Source organism: Bos javanicus, chromosome 12 (assembly GCF_032452875.1).
Source record: "Bos javanicus breed banteng chromosome 12, ARS-OSU_banteng_1.0, whole genome shotgun sequence".
Classification (NCBI taxonomy): Eukaryota; Metazoa; Chordata; class Mammalia; order Artiodactyla; family Bovidae; genus Bos; species Bos javanicus.
This window is the reverse complement of record NC_083879.1, coordinates 31,399,229-31,424,889: the sequence shown is the minus strand read 5'-3', so window position 1 is coordinate 31,424,889 and position 25,661 is coordinate 31,399,229. Positions and strand designations below refer to the sequence as shown.

The window sequence follows — 25,661 nt, the reverse complement described above, 5'->3', positions numbered from 1 at the left end:
GTTTATTAAACACAGATGAACCCGATTCTCGAAAGAAACGCCTGCATTTTTCGCAAACCTTCCAGAGGTCAATTTGGGGCCCCTCCTGCATCAGGAGTCCCCGTGCCCTCCACGTTCCTCGTGCTGGGTCCCAATTCCTGCTGCAGCTCAACTGGAAGCTGTCCCCAGGGGAGAAGAGCAGACCCCACTCCTCGAAGCCCCCTGCCCCGGGGGCGCCGGGACGTCGGGGGGCCGCGGCGGCGCGGAGCCGGAGCGGGACGGCGCGCGCACGGCGGCCCCGGGGCCGGCAGAGGGCGCTGCGGCCTCCCCGGCGGGGCTGCGGGGCTGCGGGGCGCGGGTCCCTGCGTGTGCGTCTCGGGGAGGCCTGGACGGGGAGCGCGCCTCTCCACCCGCCCGCCCGCGCGGTCCCCGCCGCCCGCACCTCTCCGGCCAGGCGCGCGGGGTGCGCGGCGCGCTCCGAGGCCCGCGCTTCGCCGCCCCCCTCTCCCACCCCGCCCCGCCGCTTCTCTTTGTCCCGGCAAGGCGGCCGGAGGGGCGGCCGCTGCATCCGTGGGGGGGCTTCAGCCTCTGGGTCCGCGCTCCCCCGCCTCCCCCGCGCTCAGAGCCTGGGCGGTGCCGGCGCGGGGTGAGCGCGGGGCGCGAGCGGGCGTGGGCGGGCGGCGGCGGGGACCGCGCGCGGGGGGCGCCCCTGCCTCCTCCGCCCGCGCCGCCGCTGCCGCCGGCTTCTCCCCGCAAGTTTGTGGCCCCCCCACCCCCGTCTGCGGACCTGCGCGGCCGCTTGGCCGGGTCCAGACCTGTCGCCAAAGAGGAAAACTCGAGCTGGAGGCGGAGGAGGCGTGCGGGAAGCCGGTCCGCTATGAGCCTCTCCATCAGGGCAGCGTGGCTTCCTGGGCACCTCCCGAGGCTCTTTCCCACCCAGGTGAGCGGAATCTCCTCTGCCCCGTCCGTCTGGGTCTGGAGGGGCCCCGGGGCCGGCGCTCTCGGACCCTGCGCGGAGCCGGGGAGCGCCCGCTGCGGGGGCGCTGGGCGGCGCGGGGTGGATTTGGGCTTTTCTGCCATCCGAGCGCTTGCTCTCTCCTCCCTGCATCACCTGCTCCGGCTGAGGTTTTTTTTGCAGCTCCTCCGGCACCTTCGCGTGCTGTCAGGTTAAACATCCTCTGTTTTCTAAGGGCTGGTAGGTTGGTTCAACCGAATCCCTACCTCTCCATCCCCCCCACCCCACAACACCCCCAGCTTTGGATAATTTGTTCTGCCTCTTCGTCTTAATTTAGTATGAATGTGTTATTTCCTTTGAGCTGTGTAATGGTAAAGCAGCGAAGCGGTTTGCTACATCCATTTTTTTTCTTTTCTTTTTTTTTTCTTCATTCTGAGCCTGTGCACAGAAGGAATTTCAGGCGCACAAGTGATGTTACTACCATTCTATTTTAAATACAAACACGGAAAGAAGTACTCTTGGCAGGGTACCAAAGGCGCCTGTACTCTCTGTTATATAAGTGCTTTAAAAAAAAAATATTTGCTCATTGGTAAAGTTATAAAAGGAATTACCAGAGCATCTCTGAAGAGAGGGTGAAGAGAAGTCAGAGCCACAATTTCTGCTTTAAACCAAAACTTTCCAGGAAGATGAACATGGTCTTAGCTGGAGATAGCCTTAAAGATAACATAGAGTCCTTTCTTTGAACTCATTAGGTAAAATTGTAAAACGTTAAAAAAAAATAGAATAGTTTTGTAAAGGCTCTTGAGAGACTTGGTGAAAATTCTTTAACTACGTATTGATAGTAATAAAAAAGATCCTGCAGATATTCTTTGTGGCTTTTAAACTAGTGACTTATTTTATTTTTTATAGCTGATGGAAACTTAGTAATTATGAGCTGCCAGTTATTAAAGATTTAAATAACCTTTAATATCTCTACTTGTGTTTATGGATTTTTTTTTTTTTCAGGGAAGAAGACAGAAGTAGGAAAATCAAGTGTACTGTTGTCTGGGTGCTTCCTTTTGTGACCCCCACCTCAGTGTTCTATTCTAATTGGGTTTTGGTGATGGTGTGATATTTGGAATGTTAAAAACTCCTTAGTGATTCTAATCTGTAGCTGAGGTGAGACCCATAGGATAGCACTGTTTCTTCTAATTTGTCACTTTGTAGCCGAAGGTGTCGGAGAAGGCAATGGCACTCCATTCGGATACTCCTGCCTGGAAAATTCCATGGACAGAGGAGCCTCGTGGGCTGCAGTCCATGGGGTCGCTGAGGGTCCGACATGACTGAGCGACTTCACTTTCACTTTTCACTTTCATGCATTGGAGAAGGAAATGGCAACCCACTCCAGTGTTCTTGCCTGGAGAATCTCAGGGACCGGGGAGCCTGGTGGGCTGCCGTCTATGGGGTCGCACAGAGTCGGACACGACTGAAGGGACTTAGCAGCAGCAGCAGCACCCCAAGGTGTGGCTACAGTGGTTTAAAGAAAGTAAAAAATAAGTGGTTAGAAATATGGGGACAGAAAAATGGTATAGGAAAGGAGATATGTTGAAGAATTATAGCATGTTCACTTCTGTATTTTGTCAAAATATTTTCTTGATTTTTTAAAAATCCACAAGGAGTAGTTGATATTGTTATTTAGTTGCTAAATCATGTCCGACTCTGTGCGACTGCATGGACTGTAACAGGCCAGGCTTCTCTGTCCATGGGATTTCCCAGGCAAGAATACTGGAGTGGGTTGCCATTGCCTCCTCCAGGGGATCTTCCCAACTCAGGGATCCAACCTGTGTCTCCTGCGTTGGCAGCTGGGTTCTTTACCACTGAGCCACCAGGGAAGTCCCCCGGTAGTTGATGTTTATCGGGACACATGGTCCCCTGTTGACTAAGTTGGGGAGTGAGACATTTCTCTGTGCAGAAGTGACAGTGACATTGAGTCGTGGTATCAAGATACTCCTTTCTGTTTATATGGAAAGACAGTCAAGTCTTATTAAAAGATCATTCTCTCTATCACATTCAACACTCATTGAGTGAATACATACTAGCCAAAAAAGTGCAAAAAAGCTTTTATTGTCTTTAAGATTGGAAAAAAACCTGGCTGCTGAATCAGTGTTTTCTTTCTACCTTATGTAATTCCCAATATTGCAGTCTAGGGGTGGATCTTATGGGTGGTTTGTGAAGGCTTATGTAAGAGCTGCGACTATGCTTTTCGTATTCTGTGAAACTCCCTGTTTTGGCTATTACATAATTGACACAGTGCTGGATCGGAGAAGCCCAAACAGGGAAAGGATGTACAAGCCCAGCCCAGCACAGGCGCTTTCATAATGAATCGCTGCTGCCAAATTAGAGGGAACAGCAGGGACGGAGGTTTGTGAAAGAGAGATAAGAATAGCGTCCAGAGGACCGATGTAAGAGACGACAGTTTTGCTTAGCGGTTTTCTGGAGATTTTAATGCTGCCGTATTAACCTCTCTAGCCTTTTGTGTCTCCCAGCAGAGGTGCCTTGACTGGAAAGCTAATGAATGTTAAGCTTCAGGGTCCCTTACTCTGGCTCCATCCAAGCCCCCAGGAGGGACACTGGCAATGTGCTCCCATGGCCACAGAAGTTTGCATTTGTAATTATGGATTTTTTTTTTTAAATAAGGAAGACACTCTCTGCCTCTCACCTCCCGTACGTCATATAAATGTAAGGCTCTACAAACCCTGAATCTCCCCTGTTTCCTAATTATGTTCAAATGTTAACTTTCAAAAATGCTTTTTCTTATTTCAACATCTGAAGTCTTATGAAAAGACAAAAAAAAAAAAAAATCTGGCCAATATTGTAGCTGAGCTGCCGAGAAAATGCAGATTGCTAATACCAGGGCTGAGTGGTATTATCAGGAATCAGGTGGTTACCTGGAGAACCAGCTCTGCCTTGTGAACACACACACACAGGGACTTTTTTGGATCTCGGTGTGAGCCAGAGGCAGAGAAAAGCTGAGACGGAGGCGGGTAAGGAAAGAAAGTGGGTTAAAGCTCTTCCACATCTCAGAGAGATGGCTGCAGAGGGGAAAGGGAGAAAAAAATGAACTACCAGAAGCTGCTTCATTAATAAAGTTAATAGCAACAGATAGCATCAGCTCCATAGGAGACCTTCCTGTAAACTCCTTAGGCTCTGTCTTTAATATGAATTCTAAACAGGGAGCAAACTCAGGCCTGGGAAATATCCTGCAGGAAACAAGTGCAGGCTGGGAAGGGCTGGGATGAACTACTGAATTGTTCCCATTAGCAGTTTTATGGATAAATGGAAGACTGTAATGTCCACCACAGGAATGTTTGAGAGGGGGTTGTTGAAATGGGTGGAGGGTTTTCCTTTTCTCTGAAGTATTTCTACTTCATATCTGAATTAAGATTCCTCAGATCTTACCATCTTGACCCCTTCCCACCAACCCTCATACCCCTTCCAGCCACTTATTTGTCCATCCACCCACCCATCCCATTTACCTGCCTACCTAACCTCCCACCCACCCACCCACCCGTCCATCTACCCATCCATCTGTTCACCCATCCACCCATTCATCCATCCAGCTTCCCACCTATCACCCACCCACCCATCCATCCACTCACCTACCCATACATCCATCCACCCACTCACCCATTTATCCATCCAACTACCCACCCATCACCTCCCCACCCATCCATCCACTTACCCACCTGTCACCCACCCATGCACCTGTCCATCCACCCATCCAAACATCCATTCATCCATCCATCCATCCACAAAGACACTCCCTTTAACCAAACTTTAGTTTGGCTTCTGGAACTGTGTTGGTGCTTACGAGGGGGACCTGGTGCTGTAGGCAGGCTCATGGCCAGTGCTTCCCCACAATAGCACTCACCCCTCTAATTCTGTTGCGGTGATTTCTCAGACCTGCCCTGGGATCCTCCTCTTTGGTCATGTGAGGTTGTGTTCCTCTTGGGTCTTGGGTGGTGTTTTGGTTTGGGATCAGGTACGGCTGAGGGCTGTGCAGGGCAGCTGGAGTCCAGTCCACACCACTACATAAACCAGGAGTAGAGGGGAGGTTGTCTGTCTTCGTTGATGGTTCCCACTGGCTTGTAGGAGAGCGGCTGGCAGGAGAGTCTCATTTCAGCCCAGATTCCTGCAGTTCCCTTGGAACAAGTGGTTAAGTGAAAAATGCTGACACTGGGAACTCCACGGCTCTTTCTTGGGGGATATCAAGAACTTAGAGCAACTTTGGAGGTGAAACTGAACCCCAGAGAACCTCTGGGGCCTGAAGGTGTTGGGGTTGGTTAGGGTTTGAGAAGGGGCGAGTGCTCATTGGCTGGTGAGGCTCCTGTGTGCTCGGATGGCCACCCCGTGTGACTAATCAGAAGACGTGTGTGTTGACTTGGCAGCAGGTGGTCGTGGATCCCTCAGTGGAAAAGATGAGAAGCCAGTAGGGGAGCAGCGAGCAGGAACTCTCTGCTGGAGAAAGGCCTAGCCTTCCGGGGTGCATGGGGGACGGGGTGGGGGACAGGATCCACAGCTGTTTACTTCATCAAGCTATTAGCGAATAATCATTTCTATCCCTGACACAGCCAAGGAAATCCTCCTTGTAGATTAAGTCTCCTTGGGTTGTTCGCTGGCGGGTTGGAGCATAAGGGCGGCCTGGAGGAATGAGCACACAGGTAAGTGGCATTAGGAAGATGGCATGAGTAGGAGGTTGACAGGTGGCATTTGGAAGGTTGTGTGTGTAGGAGGCTGGTGGGCTTACCTCTTCTCTGTGCCTTTCATTTGCTGTGCATGGTCTCTCACATGGCCGGCTTTTCTCACGTCGCCTACTGTGTTTGGAAAATGGGGGGTTGAAGGTTATTCCTGGCTGTGTTATACTCTTTCCTTAGCTTTTGTAAGCGAGCTCTCTTCTTATTGGCTGTTGTTATGTAATTGTTGTTGTTTAGTCACTAAGTCGTGTCTGACTCTTTGGGACATCAAAGCATGCCAGGCTTCCCTGTCCTTCACCATCTCCTGAGTTTGCTCAAACTCGTGTCCATTGAGCTGGTGATGTCATCCAGCCATCTCATCCTCTGTTTCCCCTTTTTCCTCCTGCCCTCAGTCTTTCCCAGCATCACAGTTACATAATGAATCAGTTACATATACTGTGCATAGTGGTAATATGACACTGTCTTAGTCCCTCTGGACTGCTGTAACAACATACATCAGACTGGCGCCTTATCTACAGCAGACATTTATTCTCACTGTTGTGGGTTCTGGTTGGTCCAGGATCGTGGTGCTGGCAGGTCTTCTAAGGGGCTGCTTTTTGCTCTGTCCTCACTTGATGGAAGGAGCAGGCCAGACGCTCTCTGGGGCCTCTCTTATTAAGGTACCAATCCCATTCATGGACTTCCCAGGTGGCACTAGTGGTAAAGAACCTGCCTGCCAATATAGAAACGTGAGAGACGTGAGTTCGATCCCTGGATGGGGAAGAGCCCCTGGAGGAGGACATGGCAACCACTCCAGTATTTTTGCCTGGAGAATCCCATGGTCAGAGGAGCCTTGCCAGCTACAGTTCATGGGGTCCCAAAGAATTGGACAAAGATTCGCTGAAGCGACTTAGCACGCTCATGCAATCTCATTCTTTTGAAGGTTCTGCCCTCATGATCCACTCATCTCCCTAAGTCCCCACCTCCTAACACCATTATCTTGGGCATTAGGTTTTTAACATATGAATTCTGGAGAAACTCAAACATTCAGACTGTAGTATATATTTAACCAATACTTTATGTATGGAAACGTATTGATTTTAAGATATAATTGTGTAACTGGGCACTTTTCAAGCTTCGATCAATTCTAACCTCTTTTTGGTTATTTTTCTTGAATTTTCTAGGTAGACAATCATATCATTTATAGGTAATTATTATTTTGGTTTCTTTTGTTATTTCTGTTTCATGTTTTATTGCCAGAGTTTAGACTAGATAGGAGAAGAGATTGTTAACTCAGTCTGTTGAGTGATTTTTTAAAATATAAGATTGAGTTTTGTTCTCTAGGTTGGTGTGTTTCTCCTGTCCCGTAGTGGGTAGGTTGTATGGCCCCTCAGGATTTCTCGTTATTAGTCTTGTGATGCTTCGTGCACCTGCAGACTCACTGTGCAGGAAGTTCAGTTTCCTTAGACAAACAAAGCAGTGTGTACACGTAGTCGTTAGAGGTGAGGCAGCAGTGCACGTGATGAAGACTGAGCCAGTATTGATGACAGGTTGATGTTGACTTGGAGAACTTTGACTCACCTGCAGAAATGAAAAGCCAACATAGTGTATTAGCTTCTATAAAGACCGTAATAAGGCAAATGCATTTGTCCAGAAGCATGCTAGTATTGATATAGTGATTTTAAGTGCTTTTCAAAAGTAATATGGCTGAAGCATGGAGTACAGAGCCTTGGATTATAAGAAATGGCAACAAAACAGCAGAAGCAAATAACGAACACTTCATAGAGAAGTTACATTTTTATGCTTGACCAGACTTACTGCAAAATACTAATCTGAAAACTTAATATGAGCACAATTGCTGTTAAATGACAGTGTAAGAGAAGTAATCTCAAATCATCCAGAATTAATTGTCTTTGTACAAGGCTGTTTGAAATTACTCAAAATAGCTTCTGAAAGCAGACAACCCTTCTTTACACACAAATAATTGCCTTCTCGGGTTGTAAATGTTGCTGCATATTAAACCAAGCATATTTTTGTACCTAATTCTTATATTTCTATCAGCTTATTTTATGGGGAAGCCAATTTGAGAACTGAAATCATGCAACAGAATAACTGTAGTTGAAATGAATATCTCTAAGCTTGATGCGTTTTGTCTTCGTGTTGCACAATATCTTAGGAAGTGTGTATGACAGACATGCCAAAAATTGCATTTAATTTCCTAAAGACTCTAGTATTAACAAATTTTATATTAGTTTAACTGGTAGCTAGTAATATGTTTTATACTGAGAGAGTCAATATGCTTCTACCAGCAGAGGAAGTTAATTTAATACAACTACTTTGAGCTCTGCTCCCAAACTTCATACTGAATTTTTTCTGCTGTGTTTTAGAATTATCATTTTGACAACTATCCAAGGTATTATAATGGAATGTAAATGTGAGTCAGAACTAATATCTCAGTTTGAAGAGTTAAAACAGAAGAAAGCAGATATGTGGTCTGAAAATCACCCTTGTGCAGGGTTGGGACCAGAAAGAGATGAGTCAGGCAGTTGCCTCAAGCACAAAGTGTAAGGGGGTGCTAAAAACCTAAGCAATAAAAATAAACAATATTTTAATATGGTTAAAAAATGAAAAATAATGCAAAAATTCATGAACTAATTAGCAAACATTTTAAAAAGACAAACATTTTAAAGAGTCTTTTGTGTAAGACTCCAATATGGCATATGATGACTAATCATGTTACTGATCATATTTAAAAAAAATTTTGCTGATCGTGTTTTAATTTAAACTTTTGGTATTGTTCATGAATTTTTTTGCATTAATTTTTAATTTTAAAAATATCATTTATCTTAGAACCACCTCTGGAATGTTAGAGTAAGGACATTCTGTAAATTCTTTTTTTCCAAAACAGTATGAGAACAAAATTTCACTGAGTGAGGCAAAAATTGTCAAAGCTGAAACAAAAAGACTCTTAGAAGAAAACACAGAAGTTAATTTTCGTAATCTTAGATTAGGCAATGGTTTCTTAGTATGATACCAAAAACATAAGTAGCAAAAGAAAGCACATTTAGGTTGGGCTTCATAAAAATGGGTATTAGAGAGTATCATCAACAAAAAGCCCATAGAAGGGGAGCAAATTTTTACAAATTATGTATGTAATAGATAGATCAAATAGATCAAGAATGGTTGCAATTCAGTTATATAAAGATAGAAAGTGAAAGTCGCTCAGTTGTGTCTGACTCTTTGCGACCCCATGGACTATATAGTTCATGGAATTCTCCAAGCCAGAATACTGGAGTGGGTAGCCTTTCCCTTCTCCAGGGGACCTTCCCAACCCAGGGATCGAACCCAGGTCTCCCACATTGCAGGAGGGTTCTTTACCAGCTGAGCCACAGGGAAGCCCATATAAAGATAAGCAACCCAATTAAAAGTTGAGCAAAGACTTCAAGTTGATATTTCTCCAAAGAAGATATACTAATGGCAATTCTACCTATTAAAAGGTGGTGAGCCTCGGTTATTAGGGAGATGCAAATGAAAAGCACAACGAGATAATCACTACTCTCCACTAAGATGGCTGACATAAAAAATACAGGCAACACCAAGTATTGATGACTATTGGAACCGTGATCCGTTGTTGGTGGAACTGTGAAACAGTGCAGCCACTTTGGAAAATTGTTGCTGGTTACTCAAATTATAAACAGAGATATAATATAGCCAGCAATTTCCTTCCTAAGCATATACCTAAGAGAATTGAAACTTATATACCAGTTTGTGTGTAATAGCCCCAAACTGGAAACAGCCCTGGTGTCCATCAGCTGATGAATGGGTAGAAGGTGGCATGTTCATACAGTAGAATGTTAGTCATTCATAAAAAGGAGTGAAGTACAGTCTCATGATACAACATGTGTGAACTTGGAAACATTTTAAGTGGAAGAAGCCAGACATAAAAGGCCACATGTTATGTGTTCCACTTATATAAAATATCTAGAATAGGCAGATTTGTAGAGACAAAATAGATCAGTGGTTGTCAGGTGCTGGGCGTAGGGAGAATAATGGGGTGCCTGCTAATCGGGACAGGGTTTCTTTGTGGGACAGTGAACATGTCTTCGATTTTGATAGTAACAAATGTAGTGAGTCTGTTAAAACCACTGAATTGCACCCTTTAAAATGGTACATTTTATGGTATGTTAGTTGCGTATCAGTTAAGCTGTTATTTAAAAATGTATTCATCTTGGTTACTGCGTTTTTTGCTTCCTCTTAAATTTCATGCCAGAGGCAAAAGCTTTGTCTCATCTTAGACCTGACCCCTGTGTTGCTTAACAACAGGCTTGTTGCCTTTCAATTCAGTCAAATATCTAGGTCAGAAGATCAGAAACCTCAGGAAGGTTGGTCCTTATGTGTGAAGCAGCAGCAACTGATACTAGAGAAGGAAACTCCAGTGAGTTGGTAGAACCTTGAGAGCAACATTCAGAAAACGAAGATCATGGCATCTAGTCCAATCACTTCATGGGAAATAGATAGGGAAACAGTGAAACAGTGTCAGACTTTATTTTTGGGGCTCCAAAATCACTGCAGATGGTGACTGCAGCCATGAAATTAAAAGATGCTTACTCCTTGGAAGAAAAGTTATGACCAACCTAGATAGCATATTCAAAAGCAGAGACATTACTTTGCCAACAAAGGTCCGTCTAGTCAAGGCTATGGTTTTTCCAGTGGTCATGTATGGATGTGAGAGTTGGACTGTGAAGAAAGCTGAGCGCTGAAGAATTGATGCTTTTGAACTGTGGTGTTGGAGAAGACTCTTGAGGGTCCCTTGGACTGCAAGGAGATCCAACCAGTCCATTCTGAAGGAGATCAGCCCTGGGATTTCTTTGGAAGGAATGATGCTAAAGCTGAAACTGCAGTACTTTGGCCGCCTCATGCGAAGAGTTGACTCATCGGAAAAGACTCTGATGCTGGGAGGGATTGGGGGCAGGAGGAGAAGGGGACGACAGAGAATGAGATGGCTGGATGGCATCACTGACTCGATGGATGTGAGTCTGAGTGAACTGCGGGAGTTGGTGATGGACAGAGAGGCCTGGCGTGCTGCGATTCATGGGGTCGCAAAGAGTCAGTCACGACTGAGCGACTGAACTGAACTGAGAGCAACATTGTGTGAGCTTTTAGTGGGGGCTTCCCCAGGTGGCATTAATGGTAAAGAACACCCTCCTCCACCCACCCACCCACCTGGTCAATGCAGAAGACATAAGGGACATTGGTTTGAGCCCTGAGTTGGGAAGATCCCTGGAGGAGGGCATGGCAACCCACTCCAGTGGGTTGAATCCCAAGGACAGAAGAGCCTTGTAGGGTACAGGCCATGGGGTCACAGAGAGTCAGACACAACTGAAGCAACTTAGCATGTGTGCAAAATCTGTGCGTCCAGCAGGGCCCTGCTGCGTATCAGTCACGGGAGTGCCATCTGGTGTTCATGGCTGTGTAATCACTGGGAAAAGCCAACAGCATTGTAACAGATATTTGTTTTTAATTTTCAACTTTTTATTTTATAGTGGGGTATAGCTGATTAACAATGTTGTAGTTTCTGGTGAACAGCCAAGGGACTCAACTGTATATATCCATGTATCCATTCTCCCCCAAACTCCCCTTCTGTCCAGGCTGCTGCATAACATTGAGCAGAGTTCCCTGAGCAGTAGGTCCTTGTTGGTTTTTCCATTTTAAATATAGCAATGTGTACATGTCCATCCCACACTCCCTAACTGTCCCTTCTCCCTGTCTACCATAAGTTCGTTCATTCTCAAAGTCTGTGGAGCAGATTGTTTAATAAGGAGGAGACAGACTATACTTTACAGAGTAGCACTGTCCAACAGAAATACAGTGTGAGCCACATTAATGTTTCTAGTAGCCATATTAAAAAGGAAAACAATAGGATGAATTTAAATATATTTTGTTTAACTTAATCCATCCAAAATATTGTCTTCAGATAAGTGATATTAAAAATAGGGAATGAGAGATAGATAGATGGTCTAAAAAGAGGTCAAAAGGTTTATTTTGCAACTGACTGCAAGTTCATACAAACAAACAAACAAAGCAACTTAACAATAGGAGCTCATTTAACAGGTCTCCTGGTAGGAGGGAAGATTATTTAGGTGCTTTCTGCTCCATTTTGGAAGAAGGCACGGCTTGTGAACATGTGGATTTTTGTACACCGGTTCTCACATGGCCTCTACGCCATTGGTTTTAGTCCCGGCAGCGCTGGGCGCCCCGTGTGACATCCATAGCGGTAGGGGTGGTTGTGGTGGGGTTCATAGCGGTGGGAGGTGGTGGCAGTGCTGGTTGGGAAGGTCCTGAGATAGACGGGTTACTGAGTATATTATTAAAAATAATGTAATAACGTAGCCGAGAGGGAGTTGGAGTCAATAGGGACCAGGTGGGAAGAAGGAACCAGAAACGTGCTCTCAGCCCTTCCAAATGCTGGAGGCGATTCATTTCTTGTCTTCTAGGTGCCCTGAAGATGTGCTGGGTTGGAATGGAAACAGTTTATACCGAGACTCCCTGATGCTTCTCAGAAAAATGACGTGTGCACAGCGATAGGTAGTTTTGAAGATTTAATTGTTTCATAATCACTGGGTTTTCAAATTCTGTCTATTTGCTTGTTTGGAAAAATGGTAAAATTGTCATTTCTGCAGGTAATAAAATGGTTGAGTAACAGTAATTTTATATGAGTCAGCCCAATAATAGTAGGCATTCTGTGGTCTCTTGCAGTAGCATTTGGGAGGAAAATTTGCGTCTTTTCTACCACCTAAAAACTATTCCTCTCGCTGGGCAATTTAGAGAGGAAAATAAATTTTGCTGATTTATTTTGAAATATAGTTTTATTAAGGATTTAATTAATATTAATATTGTTAATATTGTAGGATTTATAGTTGCTCTGGCTTTTTATTTCTCCTGAATTCTAAGAATATAAGAAGCATAACAAGTATAAATTTGGTGCAATTTAAGAAAATTAAGATCTGGAAAATGGACATGATTATTCATGTATCAGAGGTATTCTTCCCTTGATAAAAGCCTTAAGTCCTTAAGATCCTTCATTTATATGGTGTATTTAAGAATCGGTTTTCAGATCATTAACTACTTGAGGGATTAAGATAGAAAGAAAATTGAAGTCATGTAATCCATTGAGGATTAATCTCAATGTAAGATTAAGTATCTCTGAAATCCTAGCCAATGGAAACATGGTGCTTTTATTGAAACAACTCCCATTATGAAGAGCTTATTTGTGGCACAGTTATTGTCTAGATTCAAGAACTCCTGCACTGACTGTACTTTCCTAGTGAGACGCAGCGTGTAGTGGAGTGCTGTTTACACATCCCCGGATCCTCCCCTTTCTTCTGAATTTTCCTGTCCCTTTTCCCTTTAAGGTTTCCACACGTGAATTGTCAACTAGGGCCAACTGTCACCAATGGCAGTAACACTGCTTTTCTGTGTGTCAAGGTAAGTTTACGTGGGTTTCTATTCAATTTATAGTTCCACTTGACTGGGACACGCAGTTGCCTCTTAAATGTTGTGTGAGACTTCTTGGTACTCCAAGTAAATCGCTGGTGGTGAATTTGGGTAAATATTATTAATGATGCAAGTGAATTAAACTGGGTTTTCATGTGAAAGCGTAATTTAGTTTTGCTTTTTTTAAGACGTGAGAATTATATTCAGACATGGATTGGAACTCCAGTTCAAGCAACGTGTCTTGTTAATGATTTTAAAATTGAGGAGTGTGTCTATAAAGACATCTCTTTCATAGGGGTAATTAATCTTTTTCAGCGACAAAAGGTTGTGGTGTGGTTGTTAACATGTGTTGAATAACATCAGTTGACAGAAATAGGACGAGATGATGCAGTCGTTTTTAAGGGCTTGCTTTGATTAGAGAATGTGCTTCTTGAGAGAGAGAGACCAGATTGGGAGGGAAAAAGTTAATGAAATGCAAACAGAGTTCATTAAATGATGCATAGAAGCTTTACTGAACCACCAAGATTGCGGAAAGTTTAAAACATTTGAGACACTTGAGAGACGCTTTTCTGAGGGCTGTTCTAGCCCATATGGCATTTTGTCCAAATTTGACAAAAGCATCTCTTCCATGGACCTTTTACTTCCATCTGATGGAGAATGGTAGAACTGCACTAATTTTTAGAACGAGGTACTTTATTGCCATATGCTGGAAACTTGTAGTATAAATAAATTACCCATCTTTAAGTCATTAAAGTTGCGATAAAAATACAGACAATTTTTTAAATGACGTGATTGGAGTCCCCTTGAATGCGGTGGCCTTGCAAAGTTTACAGCCCTCTGTGAACTGTTGTTTTGTTCTCTGGACAGATTGTAAGGAAGGGAGGCTTTTTATTGAGTTCTACTCCTTAAAGACAGGAGAAAGAAGTAATAGCTTGGGGTGTGGCTTTGATTGGACACTTGGATTGATTGAAAGAAACTTATCAGAGGGACAGTGGCTACTGTAGGTTTGGAGGCCAGAGGGGTGGCCTGGGTTTTCTAGGCGTAAAACTCAGGAGGGAAAACCTAAACCGTGTTTTAAACCAAATTAATGACCAAGTTAATGCAATCCTTGTATGGAAAGTTATGACCAACCTAGATAGCATATTCAAAAGCAGAGACATTACTTTGCCAACAAAGGTCCATCTAGTCAAGGCAATGGTTTTTCCAGCGGTCATGTATGGATGTGAGAGTTGGACTGTGAAGAAAGCTGAGTGCCGAAGAATTGATACCTTTGAACCGTGGTGTTTGAGAAGACTCTTGAGAGTCCCTTGGACTGCAAGGAGATCCAACCAGACCATTCTAAAGGAGATCAGTTCTGGGTGTTCTTTGGAAGGAATGATGCTAAAGCTGAAACTCCAGTACTTTGGCTACCTCATGTGAAGAGTTGACTCATTGGAAAAGACTCTGATGCTGGGAGGGATTGGGGGCAGGAGGAGAAGGGGACGACAGAGGATGAGATGGCTGGATGGCATCACTGACTCGATGGACATGAGTTTGAATGAACTCCGGGAGTTGGTGATGGACAGGGAGGCCTGGCGTGCTGCAATTCGTGGGGTCACAAAGAGTCGGACACAACTGAGCGACTGAACTGAATGCAATTTAGTGATAGAGAATGTGTGCTTCAAATTTCAAGCACTTCTAAGGTGGTTTTATTCTGTAGGTCATCGTCTCTGTAATATTCTTATTCTTAAGGACTATTTAAACTTGAGTTTTGGTGGGAGAAATATCAATAACCTCAGATAGGCAAATGACACCACCCTTATGGCAGAAAGTGAAGAGGAACTAAAAAGCCTCTTGATGAAAGTGAAAGAGGAGAGTGAAAAAGTTGGCTTAAAGCTCAACATTCAGAAAATGAAGATCATGGCATCCGGTCCCATCACTTCATGGGAAATAGATGGGGAAACAGTGGAAACAGTGTCAGACTTGATTATTTTGGGCTCCAAAATCACTGCAGATGGTGATTGCAGCCATGAAATTAAAAGACGCTTACTCCTTGCAAGGAAAGTTATGACCAACCTAGATAGCATACTGAAAAGCAGAGACATTACTTTGCCAACAAAGGTCCATCTAGTCAAGGCTATGGTTTTTCCAATGGTCAGGTATGGATGTGAGAGTTGGACTGTGAAGAAAGCTGAGCGCTGAAGAATTGATGCTTTTGAACTGTGGTGTTGGAGAAGACTCTTAAGAGTCCCTTGGACTGCAAGGAAATCCAACCAGTCCATCCTAAAGATCAGTCCTGCGTGTTCTTTGGAAGGACTGATGCTGAGACTAAAACTCCAATACTTTGGCCACCTCATGCGAAGAGTTGACTCATTGGAAAATACCCTGATCCTGGGAGGGATTGTGGGCAGGAGGAGAAGGGGACGACAGAGAATGAGATGGCTGGATGGCATCACCGACTCGATGGACGTGAGTTTGAGTGAACTCCAGGAGTTGGTGATGGACAGGGAGGCCTGGTGTGCTGCGATTCATGGGGTCGCAAAGAGTTGAACACGACTGAGCGACTGAACTGAACTGAACTGAATTGTTGGGCGTATCCATAATGGCTGACTTTTCCTTACTGCTGGGTTTTTGTAATTAATCTTTGGATGAGATAAAAAGCTGTTATGTTGTTGTTAATGGGTGGCTATTAATTGACAAATACAGGGTAAGAGAGATACAGCAAAGTGTTGGGCCCAGAGAGAGGGCTGTGGGTGGAGAATGTGACTGATAACTGAACTGTAACTGAGATTAAAAAAAGGACAGATAGGTGATGGTGCTAGTGTTCTTGGTAGCTGAGGTCATGGGTAGAGGTCATGGTGATTGTTGGCATGGTCAAGATGGTGGTGGCAGCCACTGGGACGCTGATGAATCATACAGAGGAAAGGACTGGGAAATGGAAATGAAGCTGGGCCATAGACACAAAATATGTGGCCAGGGAAAAAGCTTTTTCTTTCTTGGGTGCTGATGACCGAACTGATTAGAGGGAGCTCCGAGGGGCTTCTCTGTGGAATGATAAACACATTCTGTTATGGTGTCAGTTATCCATCTCTTCCTCCCCTGGAGGAAACCCGCTTAACATAAGAATAACAATAAAGAGACCTCAGAAGGACTTCCCTGGTGGTCCAGTGCTTAGACTCTGTGTTCCCTGTTCTGGGAGCCCGGGTTCGATCTCTGGTCGGGAAACTAGATCCCGCACGACACAGCTAGAGGATCCCGCGTGTCACAGTGAAGATGGAAGATCGCACATGCCTCAACTGAGACTGGGTGCAAATAAATAAATAAAAATAAATATTAGGGAAAAAGAGACCTCAGAGAATACTTGTAATTCCAGTGAACCTTGGTGTTTATTTCCCTTACCCCTGCCAAGGCCCACATTTCTTTCCTGTGTGTGCGGTGGGAGGGGCGGCGGGTGGGGAGTGGAGGGGGGTTGATCCTCTGAATACAAGGTAGAAGAATGTATGATCAATTAAAAGAACCATTTATGTGATTTATGGAAAGAGGCCCTGGTGTTATTTATATCTGAAACCTCTCTTCCCGGCTCCCACCATATGTACATGATTGAAGAAAGAAACAATGTAGTTTTTTTTTTTTTTTTTTAATGAGTTCAGTGGCAGAAGGAAAAGGGGAAAGAGGATTAGGGAGGCTTATGTGAGTTAATTCCCCCCTAGATAATTGCTTAGCTGTGTGTTTCACTTTGTTTGTAGATACTATGTTTTTTTCTTTTCCTTTGGAATACCAAGGAAAGAATGAGAATATGATGTTTTGGGTCTAGTATTTGGTACCTGTGACTTTGAGCTAATAATTTCTTGTTCCACTGAGCTCAGATGGTAAAGAACCTGCCTGCAATATGGGAGACCTGGGTTCTATCCTGGAGTTGGGAAGATCCTCTGGAGAAGGGAATGGCAACCCACTCCAGTATTCTGGCCTGGAGAATCCCATGGACAGAGGAGCCCGGTGGGCTAACTTCATGGGGTCACAAAGAATTGGTCATGACTTAACGACTAACACTTTCATTTTCATAGGGAGAATGATATTTACTACTAGGAAAGGTCTGTGAAAACACCAGCTTCATAAATGTTAAAATGAAACAATGATATTTAAGAACAATCCAGTACTCTCATTATCATTAATCTTCATAAATTTGGAGTTGACATATTTTATCACTCTGTAATCCAAATAATTGCCTTGATTATTTTAATAAGAGATCCTTTCCGCTGATTATGTAAGAAGGTAGGTCCACTGCAGCAGGAGAGATGTGGACATAAACAGTAGCTTTTTAAACGGCAGGGTTAGTGGGTTATCATATGGTAGAAGGTGTTAGGTTAGGTGCATAGCACCATGTACATAGCACATTGCTAAATGGAGTGATGTGACTTTACAGTGTTTAAATGCTGGTTCTGTCTACCATTTTGGTGAGTGCTCACTTGCTTCAGTGCTGTGTGAGCCCATGTGTATGTGTGTTTGTGTGTGCATGCTCAGTCCCTAAGTCATGTCCGAATCTTTGCCACCGCTTAGACTGTAGCCCACCAGGCTTCTCTGACCTCATTGTTTTGTTTGTTTATTGAACACTGTATAAGGTAGGTGCTGCCAACACCCTCATTTTCCAGCTCAGAAGTGGTGAGGGTTGAAGCTGGATCTTGCAGCCAGCTGTGCCCTTAACCACTGGCCTCTACTGCCTGCCTGGACATGGGACTGGGTTCCCTCCTGAAAGTCTTTTTTGTATCCGGAATTCTGTATCCCCCATTGTATGAAGCTTGATAGTGTCATAGACAGAACTGCTTGAAAATGGAGCAGATCATTCTGTCATCAGCAGGCACCAACTGAACAAGGCCAGAGGGATCCTAGATACAAAAATTTGTGGGACTTCCCTTATAGTCTCTTGGTTAGTGCTCTGAGTTTCCATAGCTGGGGGCCTGGGTTCCATCCTTGGTTGGGGGACTGAGTTCCCATAAACCGCACAGTTTGGCCAAAGGGAAAAGAATACTTGCATCATATAGTGAGATGTGAGGAATTGTTGGTTATAATTTGTTTCCTAAAGACTTAGAGATTTTTAAGGACTTAATGTTTTTTTTTCCCACCAAAGAAAGTCCTGTGAGTCTGAAATATCTAAATGTCAAATAGGACTGAAATACACTCAGATTTTGAATATGTAAAGAAACTTGGCAGTGCATGTATTTTATTTTCTGCTTTAAAATGATCCTCAGGAATAGATTAGAAGCACCAGGGTATCAAGGTCCATTATTTCAGGGATATTGAGGTTAATCTTTTTCCCAATCCATCTTGTCCTTAGGAAGAAAACATAGGAGTAGAGACCAACCATATTTCAATATTTAAATCCACAGGCCCGGAGCCCAGAATGTTAGGAAATTGGTTGTTGGGGGTGAGGGGGGTACAGAGTCAATAGAAGTCATGTGGACAATCCCATCAAGATGATAAGAAATCACTTAGTCTTTTCTGTTGTCTGTTTTAAATGGTGCATAAGACCGCTCAGTTTTCCATGCACTGCTCTCTCAAACTGTTAGATACATGCTGTCATCCAGCCCTCTAGCTATGAATTAAATCTGTGTTCTGTTGGATTCAAGGCCAGATTTGATTAAACTAGGTCATCGGGGCACGCTCAGAGGGGCCTGGATCTCACTGGCAGTGTGCCATCTTTGGTAATTAATGGGTAAGCCGCCAGTAGGCAAATGCGATGGCTTCGCTCCTGCTATTAGAGACAGATAGCAGGGAACTGTGTAATATTTGAACAGGCATCCAGTTTGTGATGAATTACAATAGGAATCCTGGAAAAGTTCCTGCGTTCTTCACTTTATGTCAGATGAGTTCATCACATTTAAAATGATCACAGAAATTACAGAAGGATTAAAAATGAATGGGTTATTCAAACATTTTCTGACGTTGCTTTAGCTTGGACATTTTTCATACAATGTGGATTTCCAGCCCCATCTTCCCTCCTGTCAGAAACACTGAGAACCTGTACGGACATCAGCCACTTGGCAGTGGTTTCCTGGGGCAGAAGGTCAGGACTTTGTGTTGAGAGGTCACATGGAGATCCATTTCTAGCTCTTCTTTTGAAGGTTTAGTTTGGTTCTGTTCAACAACAGGAGCTTGAATTAAGTGGCTTTTTAAGATCTCCTTTTGCCTGCAAAGGACTTTGTGTTTAATTCATCCTCATATTTTTGTGGTGGTTATTCTTTGTACTTAGCATCCTGATTGCTAGAAATGCTGTGTGTATTTAGTGTCCATGTGCTAAGATGGAGACCTTTGTCTAGATGCCAGGAGAGGCAGAGAATGTCCCTGGTGGCTCAGAAGGTAAAGAATCTGCCTGCAGTGCGAGAGATCCGGATTCCATCCCTGGCTCAGGAAGATCCCCTGGAGAAGGGCATGGCAACCCCCTCCAGTATTCTTGCCTGGAGGATCCCATGGACAGAGGAGCCTGGTTCCATGGGGTTGCAAAGAGACATGAGTGAGCAACTAATGCTTTCACTTTCAACGATAGGAGGATGAATTAAATGGCTTTTCAAGATCTGCTTTTGCCTGAAAAGAACTTTGTATTTAATTCATCTTCATATTTTTATGGTCGTTATTCATTGTACTTAACTTCTTGATTATTAGAAATGTTGTGTGTGCTTAGTGTCCAGGTGCTAGGATGGAACATTCCTCTAGATGCCAGGAGAGGCTGAACGGCCTTTGCAGAAGTAGTTGTCACTCTCTGTGGCTTGAGGAGCAGCCTTGGTATGTAGGGGAGGGAGGGAGGTCTGTGCATTTTGTAATCTTGCTCCTGTAGGTCCAGCTTGTCAACAGAATGTGCGCTCCGTGAGGGCTGGCAGCCTGTTTATGCACTGCTATTTTCCTGGCACCTGGACCACTGAACGCCTGACACGTGCTGGGTGCTCGGTGACTGTTTATAGAATGAACAAGGCAACTTGGAAGCTTGTGGCTCTGGGAGGAGGAGTCCTTTCTCTTTCAACTCATTTCAAGGAAAGAAAGACTCACACAGTCCTTCTTTCTACAGCAGAGATATATTGAGAGACCACGGTAAGACCACACTTTGTTTAAGAAACTAGAAAGAGAAAAAAACCTTTATTCATGGCATATGTTACTCAGTGGAAGCCTTGGCTTTGTGGTAGAGCCCCTCATAAGTTGGGTTCCTCCTTATGCTCTTTTGAAAATTGAAGTATAGTTGATTTATGATGTTGATTTACAGTGTTGTGTTAGTTTCTTTGTTGTTGTTGTTGTTCAGTTGTATCCGACTCTTTGAGACTCCATGGACTGCAGCGCCCCAGGCTTCCCTGTCCTTCACCATCTCCCAGAGTTTGGTCAAACTCATGTCCAGTGAACAGATGATGCCATCCAACCATCTCATCCTCTGCCGTCCCCTTCTCCTCCTGCCTTCAGTCTTTTCCAGCATCAGGGTCTTTTCTAGTGAGTCAGCTCTTCACATCAGATGGCCAAAGTATTGGAGTTTCAGCTTCAGCATCAGTCCTTCCAATGAATATTCAGGGTTGATTTCCTGTAGGATTGACTAGTTTGATCTCCTTGTGGTCCAAGGGACTCTCAGGAGTCTTCTCTAGCACTACAGTTTGAAAGCATCAGTTTTTCATCACTCAGGCTTCTTTATGATTCGACTCTTACATTCATACATGACTACTGGAAAAACCATAGCTTTGACTGTACAGGCCTTTGTTGGTATTTACTTACAGGCTAACACCCCGGTTCCTTAGCAGAAATACAGGGCTCTTCATGCGTGCTGTGGTTCCATGTTTTATTTGTTTTTCTTAGTATATACTCTTTTTTTTTAATTTAGGTGCATAAATGTTTATCAAACATCTGACTTGTAATATTTACTATGCTCAATCTTGAGACCATAAAAGGAATAAAATTAGGTTTCTGCCTTACAGTCTAATGAGATAGCCTAGTAAGTAAACAGTGTCAAAAGAATGGTTTAAGGGAAGATCACCAGGGAGGCACGGAGGTGTGGAGCTCCCAGACCGCGCTCTCTGCATCCTTTCTGAGTCATTTGCAGTGAGTATATTTGAGGGCTGATCAGTATTGGTCTGATGTTAGAATTTTATACCTGCAGTACCACTTAACAATAGTTGCTGTACTGAAAAATAACTTTAGGTATTCTAAGAACTCCAATAGTCAAAAGAAGTGAATTATTCTCAGATAATAGCACCTAGTATGGCAGGAAAAGATACGGGTATTTTGGAAATATTTTCAGTAATGGGGGATGTGATCATTGAGTTTAAAAGGAAATTAAATTAGTCAGAAGAGTCTTCCAGTAAGCTTTCCTATGAGTTACCATTTCACGACATTCTAGTCCCTTCCAGTTGCTCAGCTGTTGATGAAAGAATTACGTTGGCCCAAATGAGCTAGATCTTGATGGAGGTGGTTTTGCTGTCTCTCCTGGAGACTGTTTGCCATCATCTGGGGACATTTTTGGTTGTCACCCCTGCTTGTTGGCCTCTAGTGTGTACTAGCCAGGGCTGCTGTTGATCACTCTGTAATGCACGGGACTGCTGCTGCTAAGTCGCTTCAGTCGTGTCTGACTCTGTGCGACCCCATAGACGGCAGCCCACCAGGCTCCCCCGTCTCTGGGATTCTCCAGGCAAGAACAGTCCCCCATAAAGAATTTTCTGACCCCCAAATGTCAGTTGTTGGCAAAGTGGAGATTCTCTGATCTGGATAAATGGCCTGTATTTCTCGTATTCACTAGAAAAATTTACAAGGTCCAGAATCAAATGCCCATAAGGATATTTTAAAAAAGATGATTTTGAACAAGAGGGGATTGGAGGCTAAGTAGGGGGTGGGATGGTGATGGTGAATTTTCACTATTAGCCTCTTTTCTTTTTTGGCTGTTCTGCAAATTTATTTTTTTTTGGTAACAAGCTTGTTTTTATTAGTTAATCTGTAAGATAAATTGTTTGATGATCGCTTAGCATGTTTTGGAGACCACTGCTAGTGCGTCCAGTGTCTAGCACAGACCCTGTAACAAAGTATACTATTAACACACGTGTTGGATGATTGCGTGGAAGCATGTATTTCTGGAGAGAACATTTTGTTTGTCTTCTATAAACTCCTCTCATTTGTCCACGTCGAGCGAAAAGGAAAATGTGCTCCCAGAGCTATGACAGTCATTCCGTAGCTCCAGAGAGAGCATTAGGTCAGTGAAAAAGCAGACAGCTGGCTCCCCAAGAGGGAGACGTTCTCGACACTCAGTACAGCTTGTTGGGAAAGCTCAACGGGCAGAAACGCGGCCGAAGTTCAGAAGAGCCCGCTTGGTCTGGAGCCACAGAGGAATCTGCTCCAAGCAGACAGCTGTACTGAAAAGCAAACTCGACACAAAGCTAGGGCAGGAAAGCCAGCAGGCAGGATGTGCTGTCCTCAGAGGAGACAGGAGCTCAGCTGAGCGGTCGCACTGCCAACAACGCAGGCTGATGGAGCGAGAGCCACTCAGGACCTGTCTTGGGGACCCACCAGTGCAGATTCTGTCGACAGAAGCTATTAAAACATGTATATTACCATATGTGAAATAGATGACCAGTCCAAGTTCAATGCATGAAAGAGGGCACTCAAAGCTTGGTGCAGTGGGACAACCCTGAGCGATGGGATGGGGAGGGAGGTGGGAGAGGGGTTCAGGATGGGGGACCCATGTACACCCATGGCTGATTCATGTCAATGTATGGCAAAAAACACTACAGTATTGTAAGGTAGTTAGCCTCCCATTAAATTAAAAAAAAAAAAAAGCTATTACCAGTTTCCCTCTGTGAACCCTTCGCTCTAGCCACATGTCCCTGCCAATTCTCCAGACATGCCTTTCCCTGCCTGCTCACCGTGTCCTTCAGTCTGGAATCTATTCGCTCTATCCTCTCTGCCTTCGGGTTTTCTTTTACAAAATTCAGCTCAGGTTCTCGGCCCTTCATGAATCCCTCCCTGAGTTTTTCTGCATCAGAAATCTTCACCGGTCTGCGTCCCCCACCCCATCTCTACTCCTCCAGATTCAGGAGGCAACTTGCAGGCCTGGATTATTGCCAGGGCTTCAGGGTGGCTGCCGTCAGCTCGTTGTATCTGGATCCTGAGTCCCAGGATTGGGCTGGGTAGAGATATGGAGAAAACCAGGAGGTCGCACTCTATAGAAACTTCAGGTGTTTTTTAAAAAAAATCATCTGGGGAGTAATTCATCTTTCTGTGGTTGTTGACGCTAACACTAGGGACAGAACTGCATCCCCCTTTTGGCCACAGAAGCCCATTGGAAGAACACCCTCCAGGCAAGGGATTTTGGCCAGAGTCTGAACATAGCCACCTGCCTGCTGGCGTAAGGTTTGAGTGAAGGTTCTGACAGTCCCTGGGCTTCCCTGGTGACCCAGACAGTAAAGAATCTGCCTGCAGTGCAAGAAACCTGAGTTTGATCCCTGGGTTGGGAAGATCCCCTGGAGAAGGAAATGGCAGCCACTCCAGTAGTCTTGCCTGGAGAATTCTGTGGACAGAGGAGTCTGGTGGGCTATATATAGTCCAGGGTTGAAGAGCGTCGGACATGACTGAATGACTAACACTTTCACTCTTACACTCTGACCGTCCCTGCAGATAAAGAAGGGATGTGAAGGAGGCCTTTTAATGTGTCTGCAAACCCCAGACCCAGAGGCAGACAGAAATGTAACTGCCAGCTTGACATTAGGACAGGGAAAGTCCGCCCCCCCATTCTTCGTACAAGACCCCGTCTGATGGTTTTGGACATGGTTGGAATGCACCAGTGCTTGTTTTCTTAGAGTCCAGCTTCAGCAGGGAAAGTGTGTGGGTCTTGTCTTGGCCGTGAGCTCAGGAGAGAGGACTCGCTTGCTCATTGGCCAGAGCCCACTCCCCCCGGCCAGGTGCTCCTGTCGGGCTCACCAGGGACCCCCTCTCCGCATTCAGGTTGGAACCTTGCAATATTGTGCAGAATGCCCAAGAGCAGTGGGTTGTGATCAGTTCTGTTTAGAAGAACAGTGTTCCAAACAGAAATTGCCCAGAGGGTATGCTTAACATTAACATGTCAAGCAGTAGAAGGAAGAAGAGACTTGTGAAAATGAAGCTTAATTTTGCTACAGAGAATTTTTATTCTTTCTGCTGCAATTTTTTTAAGGATGCCTCTGAACCATCCCAGAGGTCGGTCTTTAGACAGTTGATTCATTTTACAGCAAAAACTCAGATCCATTAAAATTAAAGCCTCCTGCTGGGTGTTAAAATTTCATTATCATACCTCTCCTTATTACAGATACTTGTTTTCTATTCATATGAGACCACTGGGAAGAGAAGATTTACCTTGATATTTGTATTCAGAATATTCAGTTACCTGTTTACCATGGTTTCATTTATTTCTGGGTGAAAATTTCCCCTTTTTGTGTGAAGTTGACTATGTCTCTAAGTTGCCAAAGAGGAGTGGAATATCGCTATTAAATTCGGATGATCATTTATCTGCAAGTTAAAATGTCTTCTGAAAAGGATGAAAGCTTATTCTTGCCTGAAGCTTGTTTGTTCCATGAGAGCTGTGAGGTGTCTCTGAGGGCTGTTTCTATGCTGTGTTTTTTCCTGTGTCTTAGCAGTGAGGTATATTCCTATTCTAGAGAAAATCTCTCCCTATGTTGGTATAGGAAGTAGAGAAAACTGAGGAAATGTGTCTGGAGTGGACCTCCGGGAATAAAAAAGCCCATTAATGTTTGCATAGTTTAAATGCAGGGCTAGTAATGCTGAGAGTCTAAACTGTGTTTTTAAATGCCATCGTGTAAGCACATGTATTTGTGCCTTGACATTGATGGAATTCATCTTGAATGACTGAGTGTGCCTGAAAGCTTTGGGGAATCTGATCCACCAAGAAAAGAAATTAGAGTACTTGTTTCAAAAACACTGCCATTTGTATTTGTGTCTGGATGTATATATACACACACACACACACACGTAAGTATACATGTGTGTGTATACATACACATATACATACATACACGTGTCTATGTGTCTATATACACACACACATGCATACACGTGTCTATGTGTGTATGTACACAAACATTATCTACATGTGCTCAGTCGTGTCCAACTGTTTGTGACCCTGTGAACTGTAGGCCGCCAGGCTTCTCTGTCCATGGAATTCTCCAGGCAAAAATACTGGAGTGGGAAGCTGTTTCCTTTTCCAGGGTATCTTCCCAACTCAGGGATGAAACCCAGGTCTCCTGTGTTGCAGGCAGATTCTTTACCATCTGAGGCACCCTAAATTAAGCTTCATAAAATAGATAAATGGCTTAAAAAACAGAAACTGACTATCATAGTAACAAGTGAAATTGCTTGCTCTGAATACAATGAATACAAGAAAGTGGCAGCATTGATATGGTTTCTCCTGTTCCTTGTATGAGAGTTTTCTTAGCCAAGGGGCCGGGGGGAAATGACAATAAGCTGGACAGAAATTGAGCATCACCAAGATTATTAAAATGTGGATTTAGAGCTGTGATTGTAACACTGTATCTTGT

General features: G+C 44.2%; 1 protein-coding gene across 3 annotated transcripts in view; it reads left to right on the top strand.

Moving 5' to 3' along the window:
* The first annotated feature begins 634 nt into the window (after positions 1-634).
* The window catches only part of MTUS2 (microtubule associated scaffold protein 2), a 388,969-nt gene continuing 363,942 nt past the window's right edge, over positions 635-25,661 (top strand). Inside the window, exons 1-3 of one of the 3 annotated variants that reach the window (XM_061434861.1) lie at positions 635-919; positions 12,141-12,231; positions 13,059-13,131. The gene's annotated coding sequence lies outside the window, so the exon portion shown is untranslated. The remainder of the gene's footprint in view (positions 920-12,140; positions 12,232-13,058; positions 13,132-25,661) is intronic. The other 2 variants (XM_061434858.1, XM_061434859.1) reach the window with 2 other exon arrangements.